The following is a 13,654-nucleotide window of genomic DNA, read 5'->3' on the forward strand; positions in this document are numbered from 1 at the left end:
GAACTGGGTTTTGGGGCGCCAGAGGCCCACCGGGTGAGGGGTAGGCTGGGGCAGCTCGGGCGGAGTCCGCCAGGGTCCGCGCTCCGGAGGGCAGCGTCTGACGGTCTGAGCTGGCGGTCCTGGCGCGGTGGGCTAGCCGCCGCAGAGGCCTGAACGCAGGGGGACGTTTGGCCGAGACCCCGCGGCCTGGGCGCGGAAGGCCCCAGTGTGCAGCGCCGCCCGTGGTGCTCCCGCAGCTCCACCCCGCGCCCCGCCCGCTCCGCGCTCCCGGATTGCCACGAGGGGGCGCCGCGCCGCTGCACTCTGGGGCCGCCGCCAATCGCTCGTGCGGGCTGCGCTGGGAGCGGGCGGCGGCAGCGGCGGCGGCGGCGGCGGGCCCGCGGCGCCCTGGGTCCGCGGCGCCGAGGCTCGCAGCGGCCGCTGCCCATGGGCCGGGCCCGGAGTTCGGGCGCGCCGGGAGTCGGTGAGTGGTGCGCGGCCGGGGACAGCTGGCAGAGCGGGCCGGGGCGCGGGCTCGCGGGGGCTGGGAGGGCTGCCGGCGGGCGCGGGGCGCGGGCGAGGTCGCGGCGTGGGTGCGGGGCAGCGAGCCCGGCGGGGACGGCCGGTGTCCGGGTCGTTGGCGGACACGCCCGGGCCTGACCCGGAGCACAGGTTCGCGCGTGGTGACAGTGCGCGTGGCCGGCCGGCGGGGCCGGGGGCGGCGGCGCACGTGAGTGTGCGGTCCGCGTGGCGGGGTCGGCAGGTGGCGGGAGGCTGCGCGCGGCTCGGGAGCGTGCGCCGGGGTCAGCAGGGGCGGGGTCCGCGCGGCTGCTGGGACTGGAGGCGCAGGGGTGGCGGGGAGGGGACCCTAAGGGCACACCCCCGGCCACCTGGCGGGAGACCCGGCTCTGCCGCGCGCCCCCAGCCCCTGCTGGGCGCCAAGAGCAAGCTTCTTTCACCCGCTCGAGTGTCAGGAAGAGCCAGCCTGGACCAAAGCCTCCGCCCGCACCGGACCTCAGTTTCCCTCTCTATGAAATGGGGACGGCAAGGCAGACCTGCCAGTGCAGGTACAGAAGGGAAAGGACCTTGCGCCTGGGGGAAGAGGGTGCTGTCGCCCTTGAGGATGGGATCGGGTTTGAGGAAAGGACCAGTGCTACTGCTCTCAGAGGGCCTGCGAGAACAGAGGGCCTGCGAGAACAGTGGGGTCTGCTGGGCGTCCTGGGTGTGGCTCTCACGCAGTGACAGCGGACGGTATAAGGGACCACCTGGTCCACTCTTTGTATTTAGATTGGGAAGGCAATGCTTGGAGGGGCTTGGGGAAGGGTGCTGCGGACGCCGACCCATGCTCTGCGTGGGCGTGGGAAACTGAGAAAGAGCTGGGAAGTTGGGGTGATGGAGGAGCTCATCCCGGCGCCTACCTCCTGCCTCCTGGAGCTGTGGGGGAGACAGAAGTTCCACCGAGCTCCGGGAGCCTGAGAAGAGTCCTGGGAAGCTCTGCCTGCCAGGTAGGTGGAGTAACTGAGGCTTAGAGAGGGGCGGGACCATGGAGTGGCAACCCTGGGGTCCCACCTCTGGTAGGACTGGCTCCAATAGCCGTAGTGCAGCCACTGTGCTCGGCGACTGGTGGAGGGGGACTGGGGTTGTCCACTCACTGGCCCAGCGCATTCATTGAGCGCGTACTGTGTGCCGCCTGCTGCCTGCCACCGTACATGCTCCCTAGCTGGTGTGGGAGGGGGCAGCAAACAAGGAATCAAAGGGAAAAGCAAGGACATGGCCAAGAATGCGTGCTGGGAAGAACATGCAGTGGGGTGACTGGGGCAGAGGGAACGGTGACAGGGCGCGGCGGAGCCTCGTCTGGTCAGGGAGGCTGTCCCCAGCGAGCGGGGAGCCCTGCCTGTGCTGTGACGGACACGTAGCCGGGGGAGCAGCGTGGGTGAGACCCCTGAGGGCAGGAGGGGCGGAGCTGGAGCCGAGTCCGTGCGGGGTCGGGATGTCCTGGGCAGCCCCGGGGTTGGAGGTTGGGAGTTGAAAGGCTGCCCCTGGCGGCGGGTGGGCGCACTGCGGGGCCGGAGAGGGAAGGCGGGCGGGAGACCGGCGGGCTGCGGAGCCCGGGGCGGGACTGGCGAGGAGGAGCCCGCAGGCCGCCAGGTGTGGGCCCTGCCCGGGACCTGGCCCTTTTCAGGCCGGGGTCTGCACCCTCCTGCCATGTCCACGCCAGTCTCTGGGGTGGTTCCGGCTCTCACTGGTACCTGGACCTAGACCCAGAGCCATTTCTTCAAGGGGCCTTGGCTCCTCGCGTGGGACCCGGGCTTAGTGTGGGGCGTGCACTCGCTGCCTCTAGGCCTTGTCAGTGGATCAAGCCAAGACACCTTTGTTTTTTACTAAAAATTAATATTTCCATTCCCTTTCTCCTGCAGTGAGAACCTTGTTGCCCCAAACATGAATATGTTTAATCATTTACTTAGCCCTACAATGCACCCCGAAATAGTTTGAGAATTACTGCATCCACACCAAAGCCAGCCAAAACCTACTAGGTCAGCATCGGGATTTCCACGGGTGTGCAGGCAGAGTGCTGTGTGATTATGTTATCAACAGGACACACTGATAGCTTCGTGTGTTTCTACTTGCATTGAATGTGGAGGTTTTTTTCCTTTGGACTTCAGGATGTAATTTTATTTTTTTGAGTATGTAAAACACGTGGTTTAAAGGTCAAAGCTATTAAAAAGCTATCCTTAGAGGTCTCAATCCTACCCCTGCGTCGTCCTCCTTGTTCCCACACCATTGGTAGCCATTTAAAATATTTTCTGGTTTATCCTTCCTGTGTGTCTTTCTGCAAACCAAGTCATTTAAGCATTATCACAAAAGTTGGCCATGCAGCTCCTTGTTTTTCTTCAATTAGAAGTATGTCCTGAAAATAACTTCTTACCAGTTCGTGGAGACCTGCCTCATTCTTTTTTACCCTCACATAGCATTCCGTTCTGTGGCTGTACTATTATTGTTTATTCAAATTATGTCCTGTGGGTGAACATTCTGTTTTTTTCGAGCCTTTTTACATTTAAAATAATGGAGTAAGGGATAACCTTGCACCTATATTGTTAATATTTGCAAAGGTGTCTATTTAGAACACACTTCTAGAAGTAGGAGTGAATATGGATTTATTTTGTTAGCTAGTCCCAAATTCCCTGTCAAGAGGTAGCACCATTTTGCATTCCCACCACCAGTGTATCACAGCGTCTTCTGTTTCCTCACAGCCTCACTGGTTTGAGAGCTGAGAAATAGTATTTCAGTGTATTTTAAATTTATATTTCTATTATTATAAATGAAATTGGACATCTTTTCACATAGATTTGGAATCATAGACTTTTCTAACTATGAAAAGCCCAATTATAAAGCAATCATCTGTGTTTTCTAATATTTGTTTAGTTTTGTACATAGTCTGTAGATCTAATTTAATCTTTTTCTAAATGTCTAGCACTCTATCCCAATGCCATTTATTTAAAAGGTCATCTTTCCTCCGGTGATCTGAAATGCACCTTCATCATACACTAAACAGCCAAGCCCTGGGCCTGTTTCTGGGCTTACTAGTTTGTCTCACAGGTCTGTCTATTCCATCTGTTCACATACTGGTGAAAGAGAGAGAGAAAAAATACATGTATTTAAAGGCAAGGAGGGCCTGGAACAGTGGCTCACGCCTGTAATCCCAGCACTTTGCAAGGCTGAGATGGGTGGATCACTTGAGGTCAGGAGTTTGAAACCAGCCTGGCCAACATGGTAAAACCCTGTCTCTACCAAAAAATATAAAAAATTAGCCGGGTGTGGTGGCACATGCCTGTAATCCCAGCTACTTGGGAGGTTAAGGCACGAGAATTGCTTGAACCTGGGAGGCAGAGGTTGGTGAACTGAGCTGAGATCATACCCCTGCACTCCACCCTGGGCGACAGAGCGAGACTCTGTCTCAAAATAATAATAATAATAATAATAATAATAAATAATGGCAAAGAAGATTTTATTCAAGCCCATTGCAATAGAGGAGATTGGGCTCGACTCTCCTTGTTGTGTTTTACTATCTGGTGGGCAAGTTCCTTCCACTGCTTTTTACTGCAAGGATTTCCTGGCTATTGCAGCGTGTTGCTGGTATTTGGGTCAGGAAGGAGATCATATTAAGTTTATATTAGGCTTATATATTAACTTTAGGATAACTGGCATCTTTATGAAGTTGAGTTATCTTATCCAAAACCGAGAGAGATCTTTCTGTTTGTTCAAGGCTACTTCTAGGAGTGTTTTGAAGTTTTCCTCATGTATGTTTTTCATATTTCTTAGGAAGTTTATTCATGAATGTTTCTACCTTGTGTGTTGCTACTATAAATGGTTTTTTCAATTATATCTTTGAATTGATTACTGTTTTGTGTATGTTATTTTATATCTTTCTGTCTTACCTGAATTTTTATTGTTAGTTTTATTGTTAGTCTTTTATTTATTTATTTATTTTATTTTTTTGAGACAGAGTCTCGCTGTGTCACCCAGGCTGGAATGCAGTAGCGTGATCTCCGCTCACCACAACCTCTACCTCACACGTTCAAGTGATTCTCGTGCCTCAGCTTCCCAAGTAGCTAAGATTACAGGCACCTGCCACCGCGTCCAGCTAATTTTTGTATTTTTAGTAGAGACGGGGTTTCGCCATCTTGTCCAGGCTGGTCTTGAACTCTTGACCTCAGATGATCCACCGCCTCGGCCTCCCAAAGTGCTGGGATTACAGGCATGGGCTACCATGTCCGGCCTGTTGTTAGTCTTATCTTTGATTCTCTTAGTCATTCTGTCATCTACAAATTCAAATAGCTTTACTGCTTCTCTATTGATTTTTATGCTTTCTTTTATCTTATTAAATTGGCTGAATAACTCCAATTCAGTATTAAATATTGGATGTAGTGGGCCTCCTTACCTTGTTCCTGACTTTAGTAAAAAGGCCTCTAATACTTCCCCTATTAAGAAAGATGCTGACTTCAGGATGGGAAGAGAGATAGATGGATTAGATAGATAGATAGATAGATAGATAGATAGATAGATAGATAAGGGGATATCCATTGACTCATATTTTGTTGGTGGCTTTAAAAATCAGGATTGGTGTTGACCTTTGTTGGAGCCATGTATGGAGACAATGATCTGATGTTTCTCCTTAGCGCTATTAACATAATAAGTCAGTGATGGATTTCCTGATATCAGGTCTGGGACTAGGGTGAGGTAAACAGTAAGACACAAAACGTATGAATATTAACACTAGGCCATCTTCGCATTTCTGAAATAAGTCCCACTTGGACATGACGTAGAAAATAGTTTGGCAGTTTCTTTAAAATTTAAACATAAAAATACCATATGAACCAACGGCCCCACCCCCAGGAATCTAAGAGAAATGAAAACAATGAAATGTCCACGCAAAGACTTGTACGCAAACGCTCATAACAGCATTGCTTATAATGGCCAGAAAAGTAGAGACAACATAGTTGTTCATCAACTGGTGAATAAATAAACAAGATATATGTCCATACAATGGAATACAGCTTAGCAATTACAGTTGGCCCTCGAACAATGAGAAGGTTAGGGATGCTGACCCCCACACAGTCAAAAAGCTGCATAGAACTTTTGCCTTCCCCCAAATTTCACTTCTTTGTTGTTGTTGTTGTTTGTTTGTTTGTTTTTGGAGGCAGAGTCTCACTCTGTCGCCCAGGCTGGAGTGCAGTGGCATGATCTCGGCTCACTCCAACCTCTGCCTCCCAGGTTCAAGCGATTCTTCTGCCTCACCCTCCCAAGTGGCTGGGATTACAGGCATGCACCACCATGCCCGGTTGAGTTATATTTTTGGTAGAGACGGGGTTTCACCATGTTGGCCAGGCTGGTCTCAAACTCCTGGCCTTAAGTGATCCTCCCCCCTTGGCTTCCCAAAGTGCTGGGATTACAGGCGTGAGCCACTGCGCCCAGCCTGTAGTATGTTTTGATATCATTGTATTAGTTATCTGTTGCTGTGTAATAATTTATCATTGACCTAATGGCTTAAAGCAACACATGTTTATTAGCTCATCATTTCTGTGGATCAGAAGCCAGGGCATGGCTTAGCTGAGTACTGCTGGTGGTAGCCAGGACTAGGTTCTCATGTAGAGACAGCTAGGGAAGGATTTGCTCATCCACTCATGTGGTTGTTGGCAGTATTTAGTTCTTTGTAGTTATATTTAGAGCTTAAATTTTTGACTAGATGTTGGCCGGAGGCCAACCTCAACTTCTAAAGGTCACCCCCAGTTCCTAGGGACCACCCACAGTTCTCTGTCATGTGGGCTTCCCCAGCATGACTGCTTACTCTGTCAAGCCAGCAGAGTCTCTAGAGAGTCATCACATAACAAAACATAACATAGTATGACGTGACATACATGATAGAACAACGTAACATAATCCCAGTAGTGATATCCTCTCATCTTTGCCATAGTCTATTGGTTGGAGGAAAGTCAAAAGCCCCACTCAGTCCCAAATGTATGAACACCAAGAGGTAGAGATTATCATGTGGGTGAGCGCCATAGACACTGCCTGCCACAATGGTGTTGGATTCTGATTACTAATATTTATTTTTGCCAAAGTTTTCCCAGTTACCCTTTGACTGGACAAAGCTTAGCTTCTGGTGGTTCCTTAAGAAAGACTCGTGCGTACTGTATTTCCTGCTTGCTTTCTATACTCTTGCTACTTGAAGGACAGATTGGCTGGTTATAAAATCCTTGCCTCTTACTTTCTGTCCTTCCTTAAATTTTTTAAAATGTTGTTATGGGTTGCCTTGCTTGTACATTGTCAACAAGATGTCTGATATAAACATGCTTTTCTTTCCTTTGTAAGTGACTTGATTGTTTTTCCGGAGCTCCAAAGAATTTTTTTTCTTTATTTTTAAAGTCTAATCATTTTACTAGGCATTGTCTTGGAACTGATTTCAGGTATGTGGTGGACTCTTTGAATATGCAGATTTAAGTCTTCTTTTATTTCTAAAACATTTTCTTAGATTATAGTGTTAAATGTTAATTATGTACCATTATTTTACCTTTTATCTTCAGGGATGCCAATAATATGTTTGTGTTAGATCTTTTTTCCATCTATCTTCTAGATTGCTTTCTCTATGAATTTTATTTTTGTTTTATGGTTGTTTTCATTCATTTCCTTAATGAACACTATTAAGCTTTTAGTCAAATCCGTTCTCCCTAAGAGATTTTCTAATTCAGTCTTCATTTCTGAGATGATGGTCTTTTCCTCATTTTCTTTCATGAGTTCAGGCAACTCTAATTTCACATTTACCTTTTTTTGGTTTCATTTCTGTTGAGTTTTTTAAATGTATAATTTAGGGATTTTCTTCATGTGTCTGAATTTTTAGTGTGTCTTCATCTGTTCAGGCTGCGCTAACAAACTATCAGAACGATTTCTCACAGTTCTGGAGGCTGGAGGTACGAGATCAAGGTACGTGGTGAGGGCTGCATCCTGGTTCGCAGATGGCTCCTCTCCTCACACCCTCACATGGAGGAAGGTGCAAGGGAGTTCTCAGGAGCCCCTTTCCTAAGGGCACTCATCTCATTGATGAGGGCTCTGCCCTCCAGACCTAATTACCTCCCAAAGGCTCCCCCCAGATGCCATCACACCGGGGACTGCGTTTCAATGTATAAATTCTGGGGGACAAAACTTCCAGACCATGGCGTTAGGTAATAAACTTCCAGACCACGGCGTTAGGTAATTCAAGTTGAGGTGTCTTGTGTAGATTTTCCGCTTTGTAAATTGGGGGTTTGTGGGAAGGATTAGTGTCGGCGCTGTATACTGGCTTTGTATGGATATTATCTGTTAACTTAGCAATGTCTTAATTTGCCTGGACTGGTAATAACAGATGGCTGTAGGCAGGAGCTGGGGGCTTGGGAACCATAGTAGGTTTCTTAGTGTAAGAGTCCCCTCTCCTGTTGGCGGAGTGAAGTGCACCATTTTCCTTGTCCTTTGGGAGGCGGGAGTGGACTTGTGTTTTCTGAGTTTACAGTTCACCTTTGCTTCCGTAGGTCCTTGAACATCCAGGCTTGCTACTTCCTGTCTGTTACTAGCAAGCCTCCAAAGGCTGCCTCTACTTCCAGGCCACATGCCTGGCCCCTAGAAGCAGGGCCTTCCTGAGACAGCCACCTCCGGGCTCCACTGCTGTCTCCTTTCAGTTCCCCAGCCGCCAGTGCTCCAACACCCACCCCTAGGCGTGCTCTGTTTCCCCATGTCGGGTGGGACTTTCTTCTTCTTGTTTTTATTTAGAGACAGGGGCTCACTCTGTCACCCAGCTGTAGTGCACTGGTGCGATCACAGCTCACTGCTGCCTCCAACTTCTGGGCTCAAGCGATCCTCCCACCTCAGCCTCCGTAGCTGAGACCACAAGCACCTGCCACCACACTTGGCTAAAGGACTTTCTTTTTTCCTTAGTTCTTGGCCCCAGCTCCCCTCTCCTCATTCCCACAGTGCTTCTCCCTGAGCCCGCACCCCATCAATGCCAGTGTGGGCCCTGGAGCGGGTTCTGAAGGTTGGGGTGTTCTTTCCTCACCCGCACCAGTTAGAGGAGGGCGCACCCTGTCTCCTACTCATGCCAGGGCCTGGGTGGTATTATTTGCTCCCCTCTCATGCTGGAGGCATGGGCGTGGGTGCTGGAGGCATGGGCGTGGGTGCTGGAGGCATGGGTGGTGGAGGCATGGGCATGGGTGCTGGAGGCATGGGCATGGGTGGTGGAGGCATGGGCATGGGTGGTGGAGGCGTGGGCGTGGGTGCTGGAGGTGTGGGCGTGGGTGCTGGAGGCGTGGGCGTGGGTGCTGGAGGTATGGGCGTGGGTGCTGGGGGCGTGGGCATGGGTGCTGGAGGTGTGGGCGTGGGTGCTGGGGGCATGGGCATGGGTGCTGGAGGTATGGGCGTGGGTGCTGGGGGCGTGGGCGTGGGTGCTGGAGGCGTGGGCGTGGGTGCTGGAGGTATGGGCGTGGGTGCTGGGGGCGTGGGCGTGGGTGCTGGAGGTGTGGGCGTGGGTGCTGGGGGCGTGGGCATGGGTGCTGGAGGTATGGGCGTGGGTGCTGGGGGCGTGGGCGTGGGTGCTGGAGGCGTGGGCGTGGGTGCTGGAGGTATGGGCGTGGGTGCTGGGGGCGTGGGCATGGGTGCTGGAGGTGTGGGCGTGGGTGCTGGGGGCATGGGCATGGGTGCTGGAGGTATGGGCGTGGGTGCTGGGGGCGTGGGCGTGGGTGCTGGAGGCGTGGGCGTGGGTGCTGGAGGTATGGGCGTGGGTGCTGGGGGCGTGGGCGTGGGTGCTGGAGGTGTGGGCGTGGGTGCTGGGGGCGTGGGCGTGGGTGCTGGAGGTATGGGCGTGGGTGCTGGGGGCGTGGGCGTGGGTGCTGGAGGTGTGGGCGTGGGTGCTGGGGGCGTGGGCGTGGGTGCTGGAGGTATGGGCGTGGGTGCTGGGGGCGTGGGCGTGGGTGCTGGAGGTGTGGGCGTGGGTGCTGGAGGCGTGGGCGTGGGTGCTAGGGGCGTGGGCGTGGGTGCTGGAGGTGTGGGCATGGGTGCTGGGGGCGTGGGCATGGGTGCTGGAGGCGTGGGCATGGGTGCTGGAGGCGTGGGCGTGGGTGCTGGGGGCGTGGGCGTGGGTGCTGGGGGCGTGGGCCTGGGCATGGGTGGTGTTATTCAATCTCCTGCTTAGTCCAGGTTGGCTTTTAGCAAGGAGAGGATTGGATCGAGGGGCTGCCATGATCTCTGGGACCTAGAGATGTTTGCAGCCTTTCTACTTGGAAAGCTCCATAAAGAATGGTGTACTCTTCATCTATTAAATACATCAATTTTTTTTTTTTTTTTTTGGATGGAATCTTGCTCTGTAGCTCAGGCTGGAGTGCAGTGGTGCAATCTCGGCTCACTGCAACCACTGTCTCCCAGGACCCGGTTCAAGCAATTCTGCCTCAGCCTCCCAAGTAGCTGGGATTACAGGCATGTGCCACCACGCCCAGATAATTTTTGTATTTTTAGTAGAGAGAGGGTTTCACCATGTTGGCCAGGCTGGTCTTGAACTCTTTATCTTGTGATCCGCCTGCCTTGACTTCCTGAAGTGCTGAGATTACAGACATGAGCCACCATGCCCGGCCCAGTTTTTAACACTTTGGAACATTTGCTCATTATTTTTACTAAGCCATTTAAGAGTAAGCTACGGGAATCAAGACATCAGCATCACCTTAGAACACGGAAATTCTGGCCCGGCGCGGTGGCTCACACCTGTAATCCCAGCTTTGGGAGGCTGAGATGGGTGAATCACAAGGTCAGGAGATCAAGACCATCCTGGCTAACACGGTGAAACCCCGTCTCTACTAAAAATATAAAAATTAGCCGGGCATGGTGGCGGGCACCTGTAGTCCCAGCTACTCTGGAGGCTGAGGCAGGAGAATGGCGTGAACTCGGGAGGCGGAGCTTGCAGTGAGTGGAGATTGCGCCACTGCACTGGCGTGAACTCGGGAGGCGGAGCTTGCAGTGAGTGGAGATTGCGCCACTGCACTCCAGCCTGGGCGACAAAGCGAGACTCCATCTCAAAAAAAAAAAAAAAAAAAAGAACACGGAAATTTTCCTACAAAACCACAATTTCAATGCATGTTCCAGAAATTTAGTATGAGCCAGGTGAGGTCACTGATACCTGTAGTCCCAGCACTTTGGGAGGCTGTGGTAGGAGAATCGCTTGAGGTCAGGGGTTCAAGGCTACAGAACAAGATCCCATCTGGGAAAGAAGGAAGGAAGGAGGGGAGGGGAGGGGAGGAAGAGAGGGAGGGAAGGGAGGGGTCACCTTGGTTTATTAATTTTGAATAAGCTAACTGGCACCACTGTTGCCAGTTCAAGGCCTTCCAGTCCCACAGCAGCATCCTAATTGGTGAATTTCTGCTTTACGTGCAGTGGATGTCGCTAAGGGTGGGACGGAGTGCAGACTCTTGGAATCAGCTAATTAATGCCCCAGCAGAGGAAATCTCTACCCGGGTCATTTGGTCAGGAAATTGTTTAGTTGTTTGTTTTAAAATCCAGACAGTATTCAAAAGTGCCAATCTGGCTAAATAATACGTAGTAAAATGACCACTGCTGTCTGTGACGGTTTAAACACCCACACAGTGCCGCTGGCTGAGTGCCTGTGGCCTCAGGTAATTCCCACAGCAGCTGCCATCGATTTACAGATGGGGAAACTGAGGCTCAGGGACACAAGGGGGCATCCCAGGGCCATGCAGCCAGTGTGGGCCTTGAGCTCAGCCTGCTGTCTGGGGTTTGTGCTGTTGACAGTCTGGGCTATTTTTGAGCGTGGACTGCTCTCACTGTCTGTCTTTGTGGGCCTCTCTCTGCTCACAGCCTCCCATCTGTCCATCACGTGGACCACCCAACAGACACGTGCTAAGCAGCCGTGGGTTTCAGGCCTGAGCTGGGCTCAGCCAGGAGCGCCTCTCTGTTAACCCCAGGCCTTCTCTGTCCAGCCTGGGTCCACTGTCAGAGGCCACCACTGCCCTGAGCAGCACCCTGGATCCCGCCATTGCTTCCCTCTGCTGTCCCGGGGTTCAGGCTCCCCTCTGTCCCAGCCATTGTTGAGTGATTCACAGGTGTGTGGCTGCTGGCTGAGGGAGGCGAGGCAGAGAGCTCCCATGTGCCTGAGGCACCCCTGCTTCCTGACCCTGAATCGCAGTCCCCAGATGGGACTCTCCAGGAATGGGATCGTGCTGCAGAGGGACCGACCGAGGCGGCTCATCAGAGCAGGCTGGCCACAGGCGCACGTCAGTGAGAGCAGCCCTGCCCCATGGCGAGGTCTGAGGGGAGCCTCACCGACACCAGCCTGGGGCAGCACACCCAGCTCCACATTTTGGGGTGGAGTCAGGTCCTGGGAACCCTCAGGCTCTTAGGATATCGTTGCCCTGGTGTTACTCAGAAATCCTGCAGTTAAGTATTGCTTTGAAATATAGAATTTTTATTGAGTGCTCCCTATCAAGCAGGGTGTGCCAAGTTCTCCTTCAACTTTATCTTGTGAGAATGGGGATTGATAAACAGAGAAATACCTGTTTCAAAAGATGAATAAAGTTGATTGCCTGCCAGCATGACCAGCCAAGACCAAGAAAGAGAAAGCACGAAGGATCGATATCAGGAGGGAGAAAGGCCATTGCTGCCGGTTCTCCCCGTGTGGCGAGGATAGCAAGGGGTTTTTATGAAGAACCTCATACCAATACATTTGATGTACTTCAGAGAAAATGTACAAACACCCCAAAAGACATAACTTACCAAGACTGACATAAGAAAAAATAGAAAACCTGAACAATACTATTTCTTTTTTTTTTTTGAGACAAAGTCTCACTGTTGCCCAGGCTGGAGTGCAGTGGCGCGATCTCGGCTCACTGCAACCTCCTCCTCCCGGGTTCAAGCAATTCTCCTGCCTCAGCCTCCTGAGTAGCTGGTATTATAGTCACCTGCCACCACACCTGGCTAATTTTTTGTATTTTTGGTAGAGACGGGGTTTCACCATGTTGGCCAGGCTGGTCTTGAACTCCTGACCTCAAGTGATCCACCTGCCTTGGTCTCCCAAAGTGCTGGGATTACAGGTGTGAGCCACCGTGCCCGGCCCTGAACAATACTATTTCTGTTAAATAAGTTGAATGTATCATTAATAGGCTTCCCAAACAGAACATATCAGGCCCAGGAAGCATCTCTAGTGAGTTCTTTTGAATAGTTAAGAAAGAAATGTTTTGAAATGAATTTTTAAAAGTTCTACATGACAAAAACATGGTAAGTATGCAAAGTGATAGGTCAATTAGCTTGACTTAGTCATTGCACAATGTCTGCATACATCAAAACATCACATTGTACACCATAAATACAATTTTTATTTGTCAGTCCTACCTTAATAATAAATAAATAAGTGTTTTTAATAATATTCCAGATAGTGGGGACCTGGAAGGGGAGGATCTGTGGGCAGGGAGGATGCATGGGTGATTGCTGACGTGGCACTGCCTCACTGGGTGGCAGGCCTGCAGGTGTCTGTCTGTCGTGCTTTTTGATACATGTGTACACTACAGGTAAGCTTTTCATGTAGCCAATGTTACATAGCACAGTCATTTTCACAGTCATGTTATAAGGAGTTCCCATGTCTGCTTCTCATGCACCTCCTGTTGGTCTCTACTCTGCAGACGCCCTTCTCAGCTTGGGGACCACTAAGTTAGGCCCCTGGGCCTCAGGGCACCTCCCTGCAGGGTCCCTCAAGGTGTCCCTAAGCTCAAGTCTGTGTGAGGGCTGCAGTGGGAGTCAGCTCCAGGGACGCTGGCAGGAGGGCGCGATACCCCAGCTGCTCTCCAAGGTCAAACAGGAGTCAGACCACGTGTGTGCTTGGAGAAGGTGTGTTTGGAGAAGGAGAGGAGGGAGAACCCAAGGCCAAGGCCCCTAGCTTGAGAGGCCCTGCGATTCCAGGCTGTTCTCTGCAGCAGGCACTGGGCCCCACGCTGGTCGCCATCCTGCAGGCAGAGGGGAAGCATGGCCTCGGTACAGGAGGGCACTGGGCCTTCCTCACCAGCCATTTCCAGGTTTCCCTGTCAACCTTCGGCAGACCTGAAGCACAAGAGAGGCAGGCGGAGGAACCAGGAGAAGCCACAGCTCTGAGCTGCAGCAG

General features: G+C 51.8%; 1 protein-coding gene across 1 annotated transcript in view; it reads left to right on the plus strand.

The window, feature by feature from the left end:
- The first annotated feature begins 301 nt into the window (after positions 1-301).
- RASGEF1C (RasGEF domain family member 1C) overlaps positions 302-13,654 on the plus strand; it is a 110,410-nt gene continuing 97,057 nt past the window's right edge. Inside the window, exon 1 of the mRNA XM_008015540.3 lies at positions 302-463. The gene's annotated coding sequence lies outside the window, so the exon portion shown is untranslated. The remainder of the gene's footprint in view (positions 464-13,654) is intronic.

This window comes from Chlorocebus sabaeus, chromosome 23 (genome assembly GCF_047675955.1).
Source record: "Chlorocebus sabaeus isolate Y175 chromosome 23, mChlSab1.0.hap1, whole genome shotgun sequence".
In the NCBI taxonomy this organism is placed as follows: Eukaryota; Metazoa; Chordata; class Mammalia; order Primates; family Cercopithecidae; genus Chlorocebus; species Chlorocebus sabaeus.